Below are 22,073 nucleotides of genomic sequence, written 5' to 3' on the forward strand. Positions count from 1 at the left end.
GCATTTGTTTGTCAAGATGAAGCCAGATTAAGTCTTTCTTCCACTCCACTCTATAATTTCATCTTTTTTTCATAATTTGTTTCTTTATCATTATTGATTTAAACACTATACACATTATACAGTTAAAAAATGTTACCGGCCCGTTTCGGCGGATGGTGCTTCATAACTAAAGGCTAAACTGCACTCTCTACCGGCCCCGGCCCGCCACGCCATGGTTAATGTTGATCCCAGAATCTCATCAAACAGCATCTTGAAGGATCCCAGGGTGTCAGCTTCAACAACATTACTGGGGAGTTGATTCCAGACCCTCACAATTCTCTGTGTAAAAAAGTGCCTCCTATTTTCTGTTCTGAATGCCCCTTTGTCTAATCTCCATTTGTGACCCCTGGTTCTTGTTTCATTTTTCAGGTCGAAAAAGTCCCTTGGGTCGACATTGTCAATACCTTTTAGAATTTTGAACGCTTGAATTAGGTCGCCGCGTAGTCTTCTTTGTTCAAGCTTGAATAGATTCAATTATTTTACCCTTTTGATATGACATGCCTTTTAAACTCAGAATAATTCTGGTCGCTCTTCTTTGGACTCTTTCTAGAGCAGCAATATCCTTTTTTTGGCGAGGTGACCAGAACTGAACACAATACTCAAGACGAGGTCTTACTAATGCATTGTACAGTTTTAACATTACTTCCCTTGATTTAAATTCAACCCTTTTCACAATATATCCAAGCATCTTGTTAGCATTTTTTTTATAGCTTCTCCACATTGTCTAGATCAGGGGTGTCAAACTCAATTTTACCAAGGGCCATATCTTAATTTAACGTTTGATTCGCGGACCACAAAATGCACACCTTTTACACATACACGTGCATTTTAATAGGTCATATAGAAAACACATGTTTATATTCACAGTTTTTAATACATACACACATATATATATATATATATATATATATATATATATATATATATATATATATATATATATATATATATATATATATATATATATATATACATATACATATATATATATATACATATATAAGACATTAATTCAAAACACATTATCTATCTTTTCTAGCTGCCCTGTGCGTTCTCATTTACTGAAGAAATCTGGCACATTTTTTGTGAGACAAGCTTGTCAATATCGGGATTCATGTTCTGTGCTGAAACGATCTTTAACACGGAGTGTAGATGCTTATCATTCAGGTGAGATCTTTGAGCGGATTTATTAATCTTTATCAGTGAAAATAGCTGCATGCAGAAGTACGCACTGCCAAACATTAACATGAAGCATGCAGCCTGAATGCAGAGCTGTGGGAATGTGGCTGGAAGGAACGGGTAAAACTGCTGAGCTGAGACAGAATCAAACCTAGCCTTCAGTGTGCTATTGCGCTGCAATTCAATAAATTCCATCTGGATGTCTTCTGGTGCAGTTTCCAAATCTACGCCAAATGGGTTTGAAAAAAGCTGGAACTGGAACTGCTACTTGCGAAAATCCGAAAAACGGTGCTCAAATTCCACACGCAACACGTTTTAGTTTGCAGCAAACGCACTACCAGGAAAAGTAAAATAAGCCATAGAATCACATACAGCTTGGCACGTTAGGAAATAGGGAAGGTTTCCTTCCTGCTTGTGTTTTTCCCACACATGTAACTTTAGCTGAAGTGCCTTAACATCGTCATACAGCTGCAACATCCAAAAGCTCTTGGGTAATAGTGAAGTCTGCATCAACACCCCGGATAAAAATAGATTACGCAGCAGTATCAGTAATATTTGTGCTCTAGTCAACAGCAAGAGAAAAAGCTTTGAAATCTCTTGCTTTTTCAGTGCGCTCTCTTGAAGATGGGTAGCCAGGTCCTCCAATCTTTCAGCCACTGTATTTCTTGTGTCAGCTTCAACAATATTACTGGGGAGTTGATTCCAGACCCTCACAATTCTCTGTGTAAAAAAGTGCCTCCTATTTTCTGTTCTGAATGCCCCTTTGTCTAATCTCCATTTGTGACCCCTGGTCCTTGTTTTTTTTTTCAGGCTGAAAAAGTCCCTTGGGTCGACACTGTCAATACCTTTTAGACCAAGCAAATTAGGTTTTCTTGCTGCTCTACAATTACATATTCAAACTCCCACCTTTCCTGAAACAATCTGCCTTCCTTATCGATCTTTCTTTTCTTGGACATTTTGAGTTATATTATCATTTTTGACGGCCAGCAGGCTACAGTGTCTTCTGTTTCTTTAGCTCTGAGCTTCCCACTACTTTTCTGATGGCTGATGGGATTTGGAGTTCTTATGTGTAATAACCCTACAGACTCAAACTGGGATGGGCTAAATTACACTGTAATGAATGAACTTTGCCTGGGGGGGGGGGGGGGGGGGGGGGCGGATAAAGTACCTCCTAGGTCTTTTTCATAGATTGCTTCTTCAATTTCAGTATCTCCCATATATTTATAATGCACATTTTTATTGCCTGCGTGCAGTACCTTACACCTTTCTCTATTAAATGTCTTTTGCCATGTGTCTGCCCAGTTCCGAATCTTGACTAGATTCTTTTGAATGACCTTTGCTGTTGCATCAGTGTTTGCCACTCCTATTTTGGTGTCATCTTCAAACTGAACAACCAGAATCCAAGTCATTCATGTAGATTAGGAATAGCAGAGAACCTTATACTGACCCATGTGGTACTCCACTGGTTACCTCACTCCATTTTGAGGTTTCTTCTCTAATCAGTACTTTCTGTTTTCTACATGTTAACCACTCCCTAACCCATGTACATGCATTTCCTTGAATCCCGACTGCATTCAATTTGATAATTACTGTACTGTAATCTTTTATGCAGGACTTTATCAAAAGCTTTCTGGAAATCTAAATAAACCATGTCATATGCTTTGCAATTCTCGACAGTCGATGTTGCATCTTCAAAAAAAATCAAGCAGGTTAGACACGATCTCAATTTCCTAAAACCATGCTGACTGTCTCACAGGATACTGTTACCATATAGGTAATTTTCCACTTTGGATCTTATTATATTTTCCATAAGTTTACATATAATAGAAGTCAGGCTTATTGTTCTGTAGTTACCTGGTTCAGTTTTGTTTCCCTATTTGTGAATCGGTATTACATTTGCAATTCTCCAGTCTGTCAGTACAACCCATGTCAAGAGACTGTTGCATGATCTTGGTTAGCGGTTTGTGAATAACTTCTTTAATTTCTTTGAGTGCTACTGGGAGGATCTTATCCAGCCAAGGAGATTTATTTATTTTAAGAGGTCCCTTCAACACATCTGCCTCGGTTATGCTAGTTACTTACAACAGGATAGGAACAGGTTGACGTGGGGCATGTTGTCTGTATCCTCCTTTGTAAAAACTTGTGAAAAGCAATCATTTAATATATTTGCTATTTTTTTCTCTTCATCTATGATTTTGCCATTTGTATCTCTTAGACATTTAACTTCCTCTTTGAATGTTCCCTTGTTGTTATAATATTTGAAAAAAAATTCGGAATTGGTTTTAGCCCCCTTAGCCACGTTCATTTCTATCTCTCCCTTGGCCTTTAACTTCCTTTTGAGTTGTGTTTACAGTTCCGTGTACTCTTTCTGTGTACTTTGTTTTTGGTCCCTTTTAAGTGCTCTGTAACATGCCTTTTTCGTTGAATATTTTTTTTTTAATTGATCCATTAAACCATTTTGGCTATTGTGTTTTAGATTTAGATTTTTCTACTAATTAATACTGAAATGTCTTTCCTCATCTGGAGCGTTCTGCTAATTACGGATGTTTACTTGTTACTGCCATCAGTAACTCCATCCACAGTAATTTTTTAATGTTTTCATTTCAAATGGTGACGCATTGAATGTGTTTTTGTTTGGCATAATTATTTACATACCACATGTTTTATTTGTCTGGTTCCTCAATATACTTACATCAATCTTTCTGTTACACTAGTTAGAAAAGCTACTTGGAGGCAACTGCCAAACCCCTTCCTTTGTACAATATCCACCCTTTCTCAGGCTCCACTGCAGTCGGATACGCGATGGACTGACTATATAATAAATGACTAAAATGAATACATTAACCCTTTGCGGTCCTATGTCGAACTAGGTCCAACATTACAACTTTCCCTTTCCAGTCCGATGTCGGACCCTGTCCGACATCATCAAAAAGACTTAAAGCACAGGTCTCTAGTCATTTATCACAGAGATAACATGGACATGTTATCTCTGTGGACATGACAAACAAAGGAGATAGCTGCTTTCGCATCCAGCCCTCAAACAATTTCGCTGAAATTTGCAGAGCTTTTTGAGATGTTATAGCAATAAAATTATGACTTAGATCGCATTATTGAGGAGTTTGGTGATAAAACGAGTGACCAGGAGAGGATTTACCAGTATGCACATCTATAAAGAAGTATATGAAAAATACAGTGAACAAGGAGTGGGGCTTGGCTGGAGATGCAGTACTGAGTGTTCTTTTGCGATTCAGTGCATTTTAAACCTGTTTTACTGAAAAAAATTATTTTAAAACAACGCGTGTAAAATAAACAGCGCATGTGAAAATAAACTGGACCTGACGCACCTGACAAGTGCTGAATAAATGGACCACTAAGGGTTAAAAAATATGTGTATGTCACGTGACCGGTTATACGTCTTGCAAATTATTCAACATCTAACCACTTCTTGGAGTTTATACGTTTAAACGTTTAAAATTCCCATCCCTAGCTATTACCCATCGATATCCAATTACTGTACTATATTGAACGACTAGAACTGAACCCCTTTTGAATTTAAAAGAGAAAGCTACTCTAAACCTGAAAACTAAAAAAAAACATGGTTGGCGAGCACTGGTAGCCTATGTTACTGCACATAATGCAGACTGTAAACAGTAAGCAAACTCAGTTTAAGACACACAGCAGAAATACTAAAAGGCACACACAATAAAGCAGATCTTACACTTACGCTGATTTACTGAGGGGTGCCAGTATGTTGCCAACAATGTCGTTAAAATGACATAACATTAACAATTTGACCGATAGCAACTGTTGTGTTAGTATTTTCAACAAACAAAATATATAGGAATTATCTACTTGATTATAAAAGATAAGAGAGGGGTAAGAGAGTACCAGTAATAATTACATATTTAAAATCACCCAACATTTCAAAAATAGTTTGGAAGCATTTATGTATACATCAATTCAGAATTTTTTTTTTTTTTAATTTTCCAATTTTTACCGATTATAGCTTTTAGAAGGGATGCAAATTTAGCTGACATTTTAGTCCATGGTAAACATAAAGAGGTCTTAGATACATTAAGGGACATTGCAATCTGTAAAAGCATGTGTACAGTGTGCAAACATATTGGTAAAGATAAGAGTGAAATCATCTTTAAAAATCTGTCATATAAGGATAGCAACCTTGTATATGGTATATTTTGCATAAAATGTAATACAATAAAATATGTATGAGAGACAGATCCACCCTTATATAAAAGAATACAGAACCTCTTAACAAATATAAGAAATAGAAAAGAAAATTACTTTACAAGGAACAGACACACCATGGATGACCTAACCTTTGTGGTTTTAGAAAAAATTAAATTAGATTTTATATTTTGAAAAGAATGCTTTGTAACCACCGATCAAGACAAATCTGTATTTCTTAAATTGCTGGTAACCATTGATTTAATAAAGAAGCTTGCACCAGGATAGACAACTGCATCTCGCTGGGTCTGAATCAGTCCAACTCTCTGGCCTCAAAAACTGTAATAAAACAACTCAATTAGGACCCTGTGCTCTCCTGGACTGTTTGCATGCTACATAATTGGACCTTCTGTACACTCTTTACCAGAGACCAGATGTTGTTAGTTTACACTTTGCCTGCAGAAAAATGCTTTGTCCTTCTGAATCATCTTGTTATTTATTCCCTAACTTACACACGGTGTCATCCTGGTTTTTGTTCCAACTGTACACTAAATTGCTTAATTGGACCAATTAAGCTTCTAAGAAGTGCTTGATTGATCCAATTAAGTAATTTAGGGGACAGTTGGAACATAAGCCAGGATGACACCAGCCCTCCAGGACCAGGATTGTGCACCCCTGCTTTAAATGACTGCTGCAGGGCTATAGAGATTAAAGTCTGTGGCAAAGTGGCTGCTGATTATGAACAGGTGCAGAGTACCTGTAATACTTGCCAGGGTCACCAGTCCGGGTGCGTGCAGTAGTGCTTGTGGTGGGTGATAACAATTTATTTATAGTGACTGTGGTGCAGTGTTGATCCGGTTTTCGTGCTGGCTCAAGCCAACAGCTCCGGATACGTGCTAGCCGTCTGGTGGTTTACAAACACAGACAGTTACTAACAGACACGAACAAAAAGATGCCCAACTTCTATAATATTCATCTGACTGAATCCTCTTTTACCGTCTGCTGTTGACAGTACAAATGTCTTTTACTGCTTTTAGGCGAGGCTAAAGTTTGTCTGGAATTCCAGATACACTATGGCCTGTATGTTGTATATTTTCAATATACTCCCTCATCCCTTTGCAAGCTTTGGTAGTATTTAGCCGAAATAAATCACAAAGCTGGTGAACTTCATCATTTTTAATGTCACATCCTTGAGGCCCATTTGCTGGTTGCAAAGTTTAATGTTCTCTATGAACTTCTGACAGTCAGCTGTACTTAGCTTGGTTCAAAATTGGAGGTAAGCACCCCATCCACTATTCAAGGTGGTTGGCCTAACTTTTCAAACAGACAGGCATCACTAAGCAGCAAAACACATTTGAACAGCAAAGACTGGGCAGCATTACATGCTTTCTTTGTGTGTAGACCTGGGTGATCAACCGTGGATGCAAAGACCCATATCTGACAGCAGAGAAGAGAATGCGCTCTTAGACATTGAAATTCCTCTCTCTTGCAACTCTAAGGAAAAGTTTGACAATTCCGCAAGAGCATCATACAGAAGTCCTAAATTTTGAATACAACTTTTACTGGAGATCCTGCTTGCTAACCCTAGGTACATGTTTCTCTCAGAACTACTGTAACTTGCACCTGTTGATGCTTTTGTGAAATGTTTGTACAACGCAGGGTACTGCATCCAAACAGCCTATGCTGTCCTAAAACTGGAAGTACCCACCTGGTACTCAGGACTCTGCCAACATGCAGGCACTGGATTGATAAAGCTTCACAACATAATGTTAACTCATGTTTGTTTGATAAATGTTTCCAAATGATGATTCACACACTGCCAAAGTAATATTTCTGGATAATCTTTCACAAGTCTAGAAGCTACTCCAGATCTGAGGCAAAGCAGATTAGATGCTCTTGGAGAATTTTTTCTGAGAACCCATGATGGGAGAGTTAAAAGTGATGCTTTATATAGTTTTTGTATTAGTTGCAGCAAGTTCATCTAAATATAGGAAGAATGTTACAGGTTCTTCTGAATCACAAAGACATGCCCTAATGTAGATTAAAACAGACTTTTTTTACTGACTGCAGGGCTTGAATTTCAGCATGGGATCATGGGAATCCCACATTTTCCAAGTTGCTCCCGCATATCTGCAACTTTCAGTGCGGGAAAATCCTACAGAGATATTTTAAGACACCAAGCTACTGTATTTTTTGACCCAATTTAGATTTCCTGAAAAGCTACAACAATCTCTAAAGAAGTAGGTGTCAGTGAAGAAAGCACTATGAGCCACATTCTGAGTAGCTCTGGTTAAAATAAATACATCAAAAAAAGTAGTGCTGGATATTTTAAGCACCTACCTGGTTCATATTCAGTGCGTGTATGCGGTACTCCCAGCCGGAACTACGACTGCCTGAAGTTAACTGCACAACTGTAACTTGGCACAGCTGGTATCCTCCCTGTTTTTACCTCTGTCTCTTTCTTTGCTACTGCAAAACTGGAACTGGCACAGCTGGTATAAGAGCTGTTTTTGCATGTCTCCTTCTCTGCCACTGCGAAGACACTTACATCGAAAAGTAATAAAGATCACCCACTTTGGTTTTGCTGCTACTTTTACTCTTGATAGAAAGTCCAGTGCTCTGTCCCACAGGAAGCACCTTCTGGTAGGACTTTTGGGTAGCGGACTTCAGGAATCTTAAAAATAAATATCATTACCATTTGCGTTTCCTTCTCACACCGTGTTGCCTACGGGGCATTTTTCTATTATTTTCAATAATAAACACTGCACACTAGTACCCACTGGTCATTGTGATATTTTACCAACAAAGTATGCAATTTGTAAGGTTTTAGCAAGTGCAATATTATAGAACAATATTTCCCCTTTTTGGCTTTTCAAAAAAAGCACAATAATGCCAGCTGTATTTTTTTATGTATACCCATTGCTGTGTAATATGTAGTTCTCCATTTCTGAAAGAATAGTATAAATATGCACGTTTTGTATCACCTAATTATAAATACAGCAAACGTTTCCCTTACTGACACACTACCCAGTACACTGTATTTAGGAACTGCATAGTGCTGCACGATGTCTTTCAAATGTCTTCAACACAAAAGTCACCAGCTGCATCAAACATCTCCACTACCAACTCGGTTGGTATTAACATGGTTAATGTAATACGTAATTTTACAGTTCTAATAATGTCCAAAAAAAGATTACATTACTATGTTTACAAACTATAATCAAGCACTACGAATCCAAGATTGATTTTCACACCTTTTTTTTCAGTTGGATGTTTATTGTAGTTTTCATTTATACTCCCTTTGGATTTTTTAAGCTTCTGGGGTCTTTACACTCGATATTCTTCCTATTAATTTTTCTCTTCCTACTTGGCATTTTACTAAGTATTTGGTATTATTTTTACCGCCTCTCAAGCTTGTCCAATGAATACAGGCATATTTTAATCATGCCGGCGCACGAACGCCGAGAGGCAACTACTTTCAGTAAACGCTGTTTTTTTGTTTTTTTAAATGAAAAAAGAAGAGATTTGACTGTGCTTAACCAGTTGGTTAAGTATTTCAGTCTACGAGGGGAGCATATTGTAATGTAGCTCGACAGATACAATATCGTTCTCCTCATCCTCACACAATTTGAGGACTGTATGTAACAGGGAAACACTTTATTTTTCTGTTAACAAGGGGAACACTGTTCCCCTCAATTCGTGCCCTGGGCACAGCATACGACTGCCTATATTTTACTGTTGTTTTCTTATCACAGTATAAATCAGTAGTATTATAGAGTCATACACGATACTGTGTAGGTTACGTCAAAAGAAGAGGCGGATACCCCCAAACCAGCCTACATCTGCTCACACGTTAATTCATGCCATTAAATTCATACCACTGTCACTGCAGTACAAACACAGATGCTCGGCTACCGCCCCAGACTGTGAGTGTATAGAGGCCAGATCGAATGTGTTTTTGATGGGCGTCGTACACTACACTTAGTGCTTTCTGATGCTACTGTTTATTTACAGAACGTCATATTTTTGTAATACACTTTTCGTACTCAGTTGTAAGTTTGACAGCTTCATTTCCAAGGCCGCCTCCACATCTACTTTTACTTACACTTCTTGTGCTGTAGACTGCACTGCAGCGGGCTAAATTTAATATAACGCCCTACCTTATTCTGGTTCTTCTGCCTGCACTTCTCCCCTGCTCACTCGAGTTATACACGGCGGTCCTCACTCAGCTTCAACATTCGCAAACAAGCTCTTTACCCAATGACAGACCACTGACTTCCCTGCCAGCAACAAAATAAACTCGTAAGATTTATTTATTTATTTTATGTGTTGCTTAGTTTGATTACGAGTTGCTAACTCCTATCACTGACATGATTGGCGCCGGATGCTCAGCAATTCGAGGGCGAGCAGGAAGCGTCCTTACGTCATTATGCTTTGCCGAGCTCACACTGGTCGTGTTCTTGTGTCCCAGAGCTGGCTGCGCTTGTTGCTCCTGTCTGCTGTCTGTTTGACGTCACACGCAGCTGCAATAAAAACGCCTTCCCGGAGCTTGCTGCGCGTGGCTGCTCTCTGTTTGACGTCACGTTGCTACAGTAACGCCTTCACCAAACGTTTGGGTTATTTATCAACATCACTTATTTATACTCTAGTCACATAATTATTGACATATTCTACGTGTTTGATGTATATAATGAAACGAAATTACATTATTTAATTTATCACAATGTATCACACATGGGGCTTGCATTCATTTGCATAACTTAATGTTAATTTTTAAACGTCCTACAGTTTCTGCATCATCAGACTATACAGTCAGTTTGATGTAATTGTTGAACATTAACTTTATTGTAAAGTACATATTACTTATCATGGATCAGCACATTATGTTTAATTTACTATTAATTACTATTTGATATCGATTAATTCATGTATTATTTATGTATTTTTTTAATACCGCGTTGACAAGGCTGTTCACCTTTCTTTGCATAAAGATAACATGTTGTTCCCCTCCTCTAACCAAGGGGCAGCAGTTGTTTTAGTCCCTATTTGAATTACGATTCGCAGGTCACTCGTGATCGCTGCATCGACAAAGGTGCTGTCATCAGGGCATCAGATGATTGTTTATGGGTAGGTATTCGGTTAGGGTTAGTTTTTAGGGCTGGGGTTGCTTAAGGTTAGGTTTTGGGTCGGGGTTGGGTTAGGGTGAACAGAATCATCTGCTGCCCTGAGGGCAGTTTCTAGTGGATATTCCTTTCTGCTGCCAGCCAGCCTACTGCAGCTACTTTTGAAAGCTGCTCTGGGTTGTTCAGAATCTGCACAGATTTCAGCTGGTGGAACTTAGTCACGTCACGCAGCAGCTCTCGAAGAATTCGCATCTGCGCAGAACTGCAGAAATCTGCGGTATGAGAACACGGACCAGTGTAATGCGTCCCTTCTGTTCTTTTGCCGCAGGACTGGGACTGGGACTTGATGCCAAGGATCTCTTAACTAAGGTCTTTTCGGGTGAGGTCGCTTTTAATCGAGTTAAGGTTATTTGCGCCCTCTGTTGTGTAGAAGCTTATTTTCATTCTATTCATAATTTAAACAGAAAGCGCCGATAGTGATTTATTACACCGTGTAACAATTATTATTATTATTATTATTATTATTATTATTATTATTATTATTATTATTATTTGGTTCCTGGGTAGTAAGTGTTATTTCCTAATTGCTTATGCCTCAAAAGTATAGAAAATGGCTATTATTCCCCACAAACTTTGCTTTTGTGACCAGGACACTGATATTTTGAAATTTACCTATTTTCCAGAACATTCCAGATAGATTCAGTGCTGAGTAAACTTGGAGTAACTTCTAGAACTTTCTAGAACTTTCCAGTTAAATAAATAGTACTATAAATACAGGGGCCTTAAGCCCACCAGTTCAGTTTAGTTCCAGCTGCCTAAGTGGATACATATATGGGTGATTCTACAAATAGGGTACATTTTATGTCCCTGGGCCATATTTTGGGTAAATTATAAAATAAAATTCAATGCTAATTTTATATTTTAAATTTGAAATAACATAACATAAAGCATTAACTGAGAAAATAATTAATAAAATATATCTTATATGCATGTTTTCGTGATGTCCCTATAGGCTAATATATAAATTCATTAATGAATTAAACTCAGTAAATTGTATAAAATATATACAATTCAGCCATTATCATGGAAAACAAACTAGAACATATTTGTATTAATATATATTTATATACATTTTTACAGTTAAAATGGATCTACAGTCTAAAATTTATGATATGTAATGTTGTCCATAAAATCAGTGTCAACCCTGTTACTGGAGGAGAAATCCCCCCCTCAAAATAATGGTTTATCCCAAAACCATGTGATCTTCAGCATGTGACCTCATCTAGAGGGAAGAAGATAAAAGGCACAAGTACAGGTATGTTTCTAAACATCTGTGACTATATTTTTCACTTTAAGTTGTATTTGGGTATACAGTATATTATCTAACCGTCAACAATGTTACTTAAAAGTAATTATGATAGTTTGATCAATACAAAAAAAAAAAAAAAAAAAAAACACTTTTAAATTGCTTATAAAGCCCTCTACTAAGATCACAACATGTGGTTTCAGGCTGCTTTCCACATGGCGCATGAAAGCCGAATAAGTGATAAATGCCAACACTGTTACCAGTCAACCCTGTTACCCATTTAAAGTAACAGAGTTGACTGAAGGTAACAGATTTGACATTTAAAAAAAAAAAAAAATATATATATATATATATATATATATATATATATATATATATATATATATATATATATATATATATACAAAAAAGATTTCTTTGTTACAATATTTAACATTAATTTTTGTCTGGATTTGTAATTAAACTGTATAAAGACCAGTAAGGAAATTCTTATTTTTTTCCCAGACAGATATAGAATAAAATGGTACTTTCAGCTGCAGCAAAGCAACGGCACTATCATACTCGCCGTGATGCCGATCCCATTAAAAGAGAGCAGAACTTGCAAAGGGAGCGCCAGAAATGGCAAGAAAAAAAGAAGCAGGGAAAGTAAAGTCAGTGGCAGAGCTAAGTGACAGGGAGAAACGTAGAAAACACTAATTTTGGAGAAAAGCTCAACAGCAGTCTAGGGAAAGGAAGAAAAGAGTAGAATCTCTGGTAACACCCCCACAGAGCCCTGAGGAGAATCCACAGCCTGGACCATCAAGGTTAGATAGAGTATAAATGCATACAGTATACGTGGAAACATTTAAGGTTGCATGTAAAAAAAAAAAAAAAAAAAAAAAAAAAAAGCAGTGGTTAGTGTTAATATTCCTCAGTAGACCTTTAAGTAATTGTTTACAAGATAACATTTTCAAGGATACTTTTTGATCTTGCTTTTGCTTATTTACAGGCAACTGCTATCTGGCAGAATTAAAATAAGAAGGAAAAACAGTCAAATATATAGAGAAATTAAAAGATTGAAAAATTCTCTAAAAGGACAGCAGAGACTTACAGACAGGTATAAGAAAAGGTACCAATGCTTGTTAAAGAAAACAGAATCTCCCAGATCAAAAACAAATAGGTTGCTAAGAGGATTTTCAGTTTCAGATACTCTCTGTAAAACCCTTGTCTTTCATCATTAATTAATTGAAGACATTAAACAGAAATATTGCTATTCCAAAAAAGAAAAGAACAAGCAACTTATTTCACAAATCATTACCGGAAAAATTCTAAAGAAGTACAGGTTGCAGAAATGTGCTCAGAAAGCCTTTGGGTTTTCAAGAAAGCGGTTTCGTAGGGGCCTAGAAAATGAACAGGAACCGTTAACATTTGTTCGGAGAAAATTCAGAACAGCTGCCAATGAACTAAAGAGGGAAGTTGTTGTGTTTTACATCAGAGATGATATCAGCCTTATAACTGCAAGCAAGAAACAAACCATTACAGTAAACAAATACAAAATGCAAAAATGCTTCCTAGCTGACACATTGAAGACTTTGCACAGAAAATTCCTTCTGGAGAATCCATTTGCAACCATCTCCTATTCATTGTTCTGCCGCATGCGACCATTTTGGGTTGTGCATCCAACAATTTCTGATCGAGAAACATGTCTCTGTAAACTTCATGAGAATCTTGGTTTCCTTGTAGACAAGCTGCATCAGCTTAAACTTCTCGATAGTACTGACTTGGAATGCTTGGCTGAATCGATTTGCTGTGATCCTGCTTCAAAAACATGTATGTATGGTGAATGTGCCCAATGCAAAGATACTGAGCTTCCACTTACTTCTATCTATGATGCACAGGCCAATGTATCATACTGGCAGTGGACAACCAAGTCAGTGCTAAAGGAAAAAAAAAACAAAGATAATGTAAAGGAACAGGTCCCTGTAAAAGTCACAGTAAAGCAAGAAATGGAAAGCGCCATGGTGGAGCTAGTTGAGATGTTTCAAAACCAACTCCAAAAGTTCAGAAGACATCTTTTCAACATAAAACAACAGTTCTTGTACCACCGTGAACTGAAGAAAAACATGTCAGCACATGAGTGCTTGATTCATATCGACTTCTCAGAAAACTATTCTTGCAAGTTCAGTAGTGAAATTCAAGCAGTGCGCTTTGCCTCATCTCAACAACAAGCTACACTACATACTGGAGTGCTGTATCTTGGTGGAAAAGAAGAGCATGCCTGCTTTAGTACAATATCTCCATCCAAACAAAAGGGCCCTGCAACAATATGGGAATACCTTGCTCCTGTTCTAGATCATCTGAAAGAAGTGTATCCCTTTGTGTTTGTTGTTCACTTTTTCAGTGATGGGCCATGCACACAATACAGGCAAAAGGGACTTTTCTATCTTTTTAGCACTGAACTACACAAGAGAGGGTTCACTGCAGGAACATGGAACTTCTTTGAGGCAAGCCATGGCAAAGGTGCTCCCGATGGAGTAGGTGGTGTTCTGAAAAGAACAGCTGACAGGTTAGTCAGTCACGGAAGGGATATACCAAGTGCTGCTCATTTGTTCAAGTCATTATTTGATGCAGGTACAACTGTAAAGTTGTTCTACGTGGATAATGATATTGTAGACAAAGCCACAAAAGAAATGCCTACAGGTCTTCCAATTGTACCTTCAACAATGAAAATTCATCAGCTCATCACACTTGCTCCAGGAAAGCTTACATATCGAGATGTCAGCTGTTTGTGCTCAACACAGCAGGTACTAGAATGTCAATGCTACAATACACAAAACTTCAGTTTGCAGTTCAACCTCTTTCTGAATTTCCAGAGCCTGCTGATTGGGACATTCAATGGCAAAATCCAGATGGGAAATGGTGTGTCCTTAAGTATGAAGATGAGCTGTATCCTGGAATTGTACTTCAAACTAATGAAACACATGTACAAGTGAAGTGCGTGCATCGTGTTGGGTCCAACAGATTTTATTGGCCCAGTCGTGTTGATATGTTGTGGTACTTATATGATGATGTGATATGCATGATTCCACCACCAAAGCCCGTGACTGCCTGTCATGTTGAGATCTGTAAAGCAGTATGGTCCAAAATAACAGAAGTGTAAAGCATGTTATTGATTTGTATGCTATAACAGTATCCATGAGTTTCCATGACTGCAGGAGCCTCTATACACAAGCTAAACACATACAACATCCACCCCACCTCCAAATACTCCTGGATATTTGTTTAGTAGTTTTAGTTTACACTAAGTGCGTGCTATGTTATACAATATATGTGGCGCATATTCAATTTTTTGTGGCATCCTAGTACTTCTAAGTCTCAGTCACGACATTTGTTTGCAATGTTCACAAGTTTTAAATGTATTCTTAAATTGCTGAATTTAAAAGTTAAATTGTTTTCATAAATGTTTAAATAACAAAATGTTTAAAAAACAAGGAGCAATAAAAAAACTCAAAACCTGTTACTTTTTGTCCATGTTTATTGTGGAATTTAAAACAATATATATATATATATATATATATATATATATATATATATATATACACACACACACACACACACACTGTATATATTATTAATTTTAGTGTGCAAACCAATTCTTATATAGATTAATGGGTTTATTTAAAAAGATGTTTGATACAAAATGTTCTTTTTAAAAATGGGACAATTTATGAAATGAACATTTGAGTTGAGTTGATTACAAACAAAATCAAACTGAATGATACAATGCCCTTCAGATTATAGAAATGAATCTTATATTAAGACTTTCATATAAAAATTGTAATACCTCTGAATCATTTCTGCAGATCAACAGTCTTAATAGATTTTAAACATAAGTTCTTTACTTGTTAACAACTAGCTTTTTTTAAACTAAGATAAGGGACACATGAACTGCCATATATCCATGAATTAGATATTTAATAGTTGACACACTTTGCTGAACAGTATGCTACATGTCAGTAACAGAGTTGACCAAAAATATTGTTTACATGTTGATTTTTAGCATAAATCTTTTAGGTGTTTTGCTGTTGAGCTCTGCAAAGAGCAGTTTCTGTATATTTGAAGGTTTATTTGTTGAATAAAAAAATATTTTGAAAAAATATTTACTCTTGTTTTTCCTTTTTCACATGTTGCAAAATGTACCACAATGGTAGAATCACCCATCTGCAGTTTTCTGAGATGGCATCAAGAGGCTGCAATGGTGGCATTCTGGATGGGTCTCCAAGGCGGTTTTACCAAGTTTCCCTGCTATCTTTGCCTTTGGGACAGCAGGGACACCAAGGCGCCACCACAGGTGGGACTGGCCACAACGGACCGAGTTCTCTGTGGGGAGGAACAACGTCAAGTGGGAGCCACTGGTGGACCCCCGGAAGGTGCTGATGCCACCACTGCACATCAAATTGGGCCTTATGAAACAATTTGTCAGAGCTCTAGATAAGGAGTTGGCAGCCTTCAAGTACCTGCAAGACTTCTTCCCTAAGCTGTCTGAGGCAAAGGTCAAAGCCGTTGTCTTCATCGGACCACAGATAAAGAAGATCCTGGAGTGCAATGAATTCCCCAAGAAGCTAACTAGTAAGGAGAAAGCGACTTGGAACAGCTTTGGTGCAGTGGTTCGGGGCTTCCTGGGCAATCACAAAAACTATATGGAGCTGGTTGAGACTGGTGAAGAACTATGGCACAATGGGCTGTAGGATGTCCCTCAAAGTCCATATCCTTCATGCTCATCTTGATAAATTCAAGGAGAACATGGGAGCGTACTCGGAGGAGCAAGGCGAGCGCTTCCATCAGGATATACTGGACTTTGAACGCCGCTACCAAGGACAGTATAACGAGAACATGATGGGAGACTACATTTGGGGGCAGATTCGTTAAAGTGATTTACAGTATAATCATATATCTCGAAAAACTACTCACTTCTAAATCTTTTGTAGTCATTTTTGTATTACTTTAGTATAAATACATGTTAATTTGGATTCATATGTTGTTTTTTTCTGACTTTATGTGAACGAAAAAAACATTTTCTCATTGGAAATAGATACATTTCAAAATATCACTGTCCTGGTCACAAAAGCAAAGTTTGTGGGGAATAACAGCCATTTTCTATACTTTTGAGACATAAGCAATTATAAAATAACACTTACTACCCAGGAACAAAAATTGTGTTACATAGTGTTATCACTTCATTACATTCTCTGTTTCTAAAACAGAGGCACTAAAAGCATTTACAGTCAATTAACAGAGTGAGATTAAAAAACTGGCAATTAACAGAGTGAGATAAAAAAATAGGTTAATGTACCAGGTAGTAAGATTAGATACAGTAATAGTAAATCCTGATAAAAGTGACACATTCATTATTCCAGTCACGGCGGGGCTCAAGTATGGGGTGCCATGTGTAAATAAATAAATAAATAAATAAATAAAGTGTTAATTTTTTTTTTTTCCAGATTTAACGTAAATATTGTATTTTTTCCCCAGATTTGGAAATATTGCGAAAGTAAATAAATATTGTTTTAAATGTGTTCATTCAGATGTAATTTATAAATCTAGTTACAAGATTTAACATTAAGCTAAATATTTAACTAAATCATAAATCTCTTAACGAGATTTAACATTTAGCTAAATATTTAACTGGCCAGCTAAATCTGGAGTTTGTGTGCAAATGAGCTCCGCCCACTTTGCGCTTTCACGAGATTTGATTGGCTCATGTAATGCATATTTCCTGATTAGCATTACAAGAGCCAATCAAATTGCGTGAAAGCACAAAGCGGGCAGAGCTCATTTGCATACAAACTCCAGATTTAGCTGGCCAGTTAAATATTTAGCTAAATGTTAAATCTTGTAACTAGCTTTTTTTACACATGGCACCCCATAGAAAAGCACTCACGTGATTCAGCAGGTTGGCCACAAATCCAGACTACAGGTCGATGAGCGCATTTTATATTCTTTAACACTATACACCTTCAACACTGCAGGAATCTAATGAAGTGTAGGGAAAATAACCGCCCTGAACACAGCAGTTTAGAGTATTTTACACAAAGTGTTAAGTAATTGCAGCTGACAAAATAAATCCATAATTCCTAACACGTTGCACACTTGGTTATATAACTCTCACACGTCCAGTTTTACTGTATTATTATTTTAAAGCATGACATATGGTATTGCACTTGCACTTGTCTGATCATTCACCTACAGGGTGACATTTTTCTCACCTGACATGCTTTCAGACAGTAACACGCTTTGACCCAGAAGACACTGCTGGATTGAAATGACCCAGGAAGTGCTTACAGATAACCCAAGAATAAGCCATAGAAACTGAGAGCTTCCTTTAATTAAAGTAGTATGAGACATAACGTTAAAACATACAACACAAAAGATGTGGTTTATGGAATTGTTTTGTTAGCTATAATTCATTTAACATATTACTAAAGTCACCCTCCGTTTATTAGCACCACATTGAAATCCCCTTGCCAGAATACAATGAGAATCAATGCGGATGAGCTTCTGATAATACCACTGTGCTCAGTGCCAGTGTTCTAAAAATCTACACCTCCGCTTCAGGGCTAGCGGTAGCACAGATTAACAGACTAATCTGAAAAATAGCACCTGCCCTCCAAATGGGTTACCTCAAATGACCAATAGGTAGGTAATTTGGAGAGGCAGAAATGACAGTTCAAAATGGGCTAACGTGTTTTAAATAAAATATACAGGTTTAAACACACTAAAGCCAGGGTAGCTCATCTGGAGAGGCAGAAATGACCTGTGCTGAGTAAGTGTCTTCACTTTATGATTTCCATTACATGAGAGTAGATGTTGAACATGCTGATTTGAAATCGGCTCTCGCCAAGATAAGCACCAGCTAAGATGTAGCTTTGCATTAAACTAATGTGATCCATCTGCATCTCCATCCATTTGCATTGTTTTCCATCTGATGATGTAGATATCCTTCTGTCTGGTGTTGATTGCTGAAGTGTAATGCTGGCTCTAGGCATTGGCTCATATTGCCTCCCCAGCGCATCAACACACACAACGGCTGCGATGCTGGCTCCGGGGATCAACCCAGTGCGGTCTCCCCAACGCATCAGCATGACGACCGTCTGGATTGAGCTAAGTAGGGTACATGTCTGGGGTCTTCAAGTGGGCACCATCCATCCTCGGTGTTTCATTGACTAGCCCACAACACCTCAAGAGGTCTCAACAGTGATTCTGGCATCCCAGCATCACCCCCCCCCCCCCATCCCCCACTCAGCTCAGCCCAGCTTACTTACCTGTACATCAGTGTTGCTTTCTTTCTATTGTGCTTGAGATCCCCATCCAGAATCTTTCTGATTCAACCACAGCCAGTTGCTGCTCCTTTCTGCTTCTTCAGATAAGTTCTTCACTGTGCGACGCAACTCTTGGCCACTGAACCCGACATCTCGGAGAAACTGGGTTGTAGAGTGTGCCACAAATCCTCGACAACCCACCTCCACTGAGTAAATTCGGACTCTCCATCCTGCCTGTTCCGCTTCAGCAGCTAGTTGAGCACAGAGACGTTTCTTCCTCTCATACGCCTCATCCACAGCATCTTCCCATGGCACTGTTAACTCTACCAGATGAACAAGGCATGCTGATCCAGACCACAAGACAATGTCTGGTTGAAGGTTAGTGGTGGCAATCTCAGGTGGAAAACTAAGCCATTGACCAACATTTGCAAGCATCTTCCAGTCTCTAGCAGCTTCCAGTTGTCCTGAGCGAGGCTTGATTTTAACACCTTTTCTTGGTGGTTGCTCTCCTGGACAGAGGAATATTGTCTTTTGTGTGTAATGCTTATTAGTCAGGTTACGCTTGTCTTCCAATGCTAAGGCCAAACATTGCAGCACCTGGTCATGGTGCCAAGTAAACCATCCTTGGCTAAGACCCACCTTACATCCTGTCAAAATGTGCCTTAATGTTGCAGGTAATGAACACAAAGGACATGAGGGATCCTCACCCACCCAGAGGTTTAGGTTCTGTGGTGATGGGAGAACATGATATGTTGATCTGGTGAGGAAACTGATCCTGCTCTGTTCCATTGTCGATAGGTCTTACCAGCCGAGCTTGCATTGTTCCACACTCTCCCATGTAATTCGATGGACGCTGTAGAAGGCACTCCCTCGCTGAGCTTCCAAATTTTTATGTTTATATACAGCTTCTCTAGCCTCCCTGGCAGCACTCAGTGGAGGCGGGATTAGCCACGCAAATTACTTCCAGATGGGGGGTGGGGGGGGTGGGGCAATTCAGTTTCAATCAAGTTCCAATCTCTGTGCCAAAAGCTTGCGCTGCTCTGTTTGGTCAGGTAAAAAGGGCGTGTCCAGAGCAGTATGGGCAATCCCGTTAGGTAGCTTAGCATGTCAATCTCTCCTTCTATTTTACATATACACCCAACACTGCTTCCGTTCTTTGTCTGTGTTTGTTTTTGGATGCATCTAAGACTTGGCGTGGTGTACCTTGGTAGCTTGTTTTACTGTATCCAAATCATTTTCTTCACTTGTTTGTTTAAACCTTTGTTTTTTTATCTGTGTTTCTTATTTAAAAAATACTTGTTCTTTGTTTGTGAGAGCTATTTAAGCTCAGGAGTCCAGGAGGACCAGCTAGCATGGCAACCAACTTTGAGTTTTCCTCGGAGGAAAGTGATGAACCCATGCCTGGGCAAGTACAGAGGTCAGTCCATCCCTCCCTCCTCCACCGTCTTTAGCGTCCTCCTGAGCACTCTCCCTAGCAGAGCCCTGCCAAAAGGTGCACAAGGCAAGCAGTCACACAGCCCCAGATCAAGACTCTCTTTTACAAAGACTGGACCCAGCCTGGCTGCTCAAGGTGCTTTTTGATCAAACTATTCCCATTCCTACCGGAGCCGATCGGGAGGAATTGTTTCAGTTGTACTGCAGTACTATGTCAGCCACTCCTGTTTTACAACCAGTCAAAAGGAAGAGAAACACTTCGCAGAGCCAAAGCCCTGGTCTCCCAATTGTAGTGCCGATCCCTTTTCAGCTTCAGGTTCTTGACCTGCCTGCTTCTTCGGACCCACCTCACCACGTTAGACAAAAAAAGCCAGACCAATGTCTCTGTTTCTCCTGCTCACAGCACGCACCTTCCTCCACAAGCAGCTTCTGACCCAGACACCTTCAGGATCTCTATTATGCAGGACATAAGGCCCTTCTACAGCCTATCACTGACTCCATGCTGAAATGAATGCCTGTCTCAGTTCCTGGGAGGCCCACTCTTCACCAGCCCCTCCACCCGCCCATACAACTTCCTCCTCCGTCATCAAGGTCATCAATCCTACTCTTTCCTTCACCCTGTCTTCTGCTGCTCCAGTCGGCCCATAGCAGTCGTTTGGATCCAGGCTCATCACTGTTTCTCCTGCCCTACGCAAACAGATTATTGAAGGTAAGGACGCTAAGGACTGATCCACGTTTGCTTAAAACTTAACTATGGGGGAATTTGTGTTGACTTTTTCGGCCTACAGAGACGTGCTATGTAGCACCTTTCCTGACAACTGAGAGGAGTCGGATCATTACCTGTCATACATAATTGAGCGGACTGTCCATTATGGCGGTACAATGGTCTATGACTATAACAAGAGTTTTTCTGCAAAAGCTGCTGCTGTCCTGGGAACAGAGAACGTTGTTGTCAACTGGGAAAAACCAGACATAAAGTGTTTTCACAGGATTTTCGGGGGATTGAGAGCCTACGCTTGCGGGGTTTGTGCATCAACAAGTCATTCTACCCAGCTTTGTCCAAAAGCCACTGCCGCCGCCGGAACTGCCATTTCATCACAGTTTCCTAGGACTTCTTCCAGCTTCAGTCGGGCTTCAATTTCTGCCCAATCTATCCATGCTTCATCCCCTCCAGACACCTCTTCTTCTACCAACAGGCTTGGTCACCCTGTCAGATTCACAGGGGGCCGTCAAATTTGTAATAATTTCAACGACTCCATTTGCAATAACAATACCTGCCGTTTCCTTCACACTTGTTCTTTTTCTGGTGACGCGCACTCAAAATCTGTCATTCAAAGAGCGGCAAATGACATTCAGCCCTGACTATCTCGTCTCATCCCTCCACCATCTTTTCGGAATTTCACGGCAGGGCTCATTCTTCTCCACTCAGCTCACGTTCAGATGCCACAGCAGCCCAAAATCTTCGATTCACTTTCCAAAGCATTGTGCTGGATCCTTCTTAATTCTTAC

At 39.0% G+C, this 22,073-nt stretch overlaps 1 protein-coding gene across 4 annotated transcripts in view; it reads right to left on the bottom strand.

Moving 5' to 3' along the window:
* The window catches only part of mapk9 (mitogen-activated protein kinase 9), a 64,159-nt gene extending 54,340 nt beyond the window's left edge, over positions 1 to 9,819 (bottom strand). The window contains exon 1 of one of the 4 annotated variants that reach the window (XM_041222929.1): positions 9,564 to 9,816. The gene's annotated coding sequence lies outside the window, so the exon portion shown is untranslated. Of the gene's footprint in view, positions 1 to 7,743; positions 7,947 to 9,563 lie in introns of those variants that run through there. The other 3 variants (XM_041222927.1, XM_041222928.1, XM_041222930.1) reach the window with 3 other exon arrangements.
* Between the last annotated feature and the right edge of the window lie 12,254 nt (positions 9,820 to 22,073).

The sequence above is a fragment of the Polyodon spathula genome, chromosome 22 (genome assembly GCF_017654505.1).
Source record: "Polyodon spathula isolate WHYD16114869_AA chromosome 22, ASM1765450v1, whole genome shotgun sequence".
Classification (NCBI taxonomy): domain Eukaryota; kingdom Metazoa; phylum Chordata; class Actinopteri; order Acipenseriformes; family Polyodontidae; genus Polyodon; species Polyodon spathula.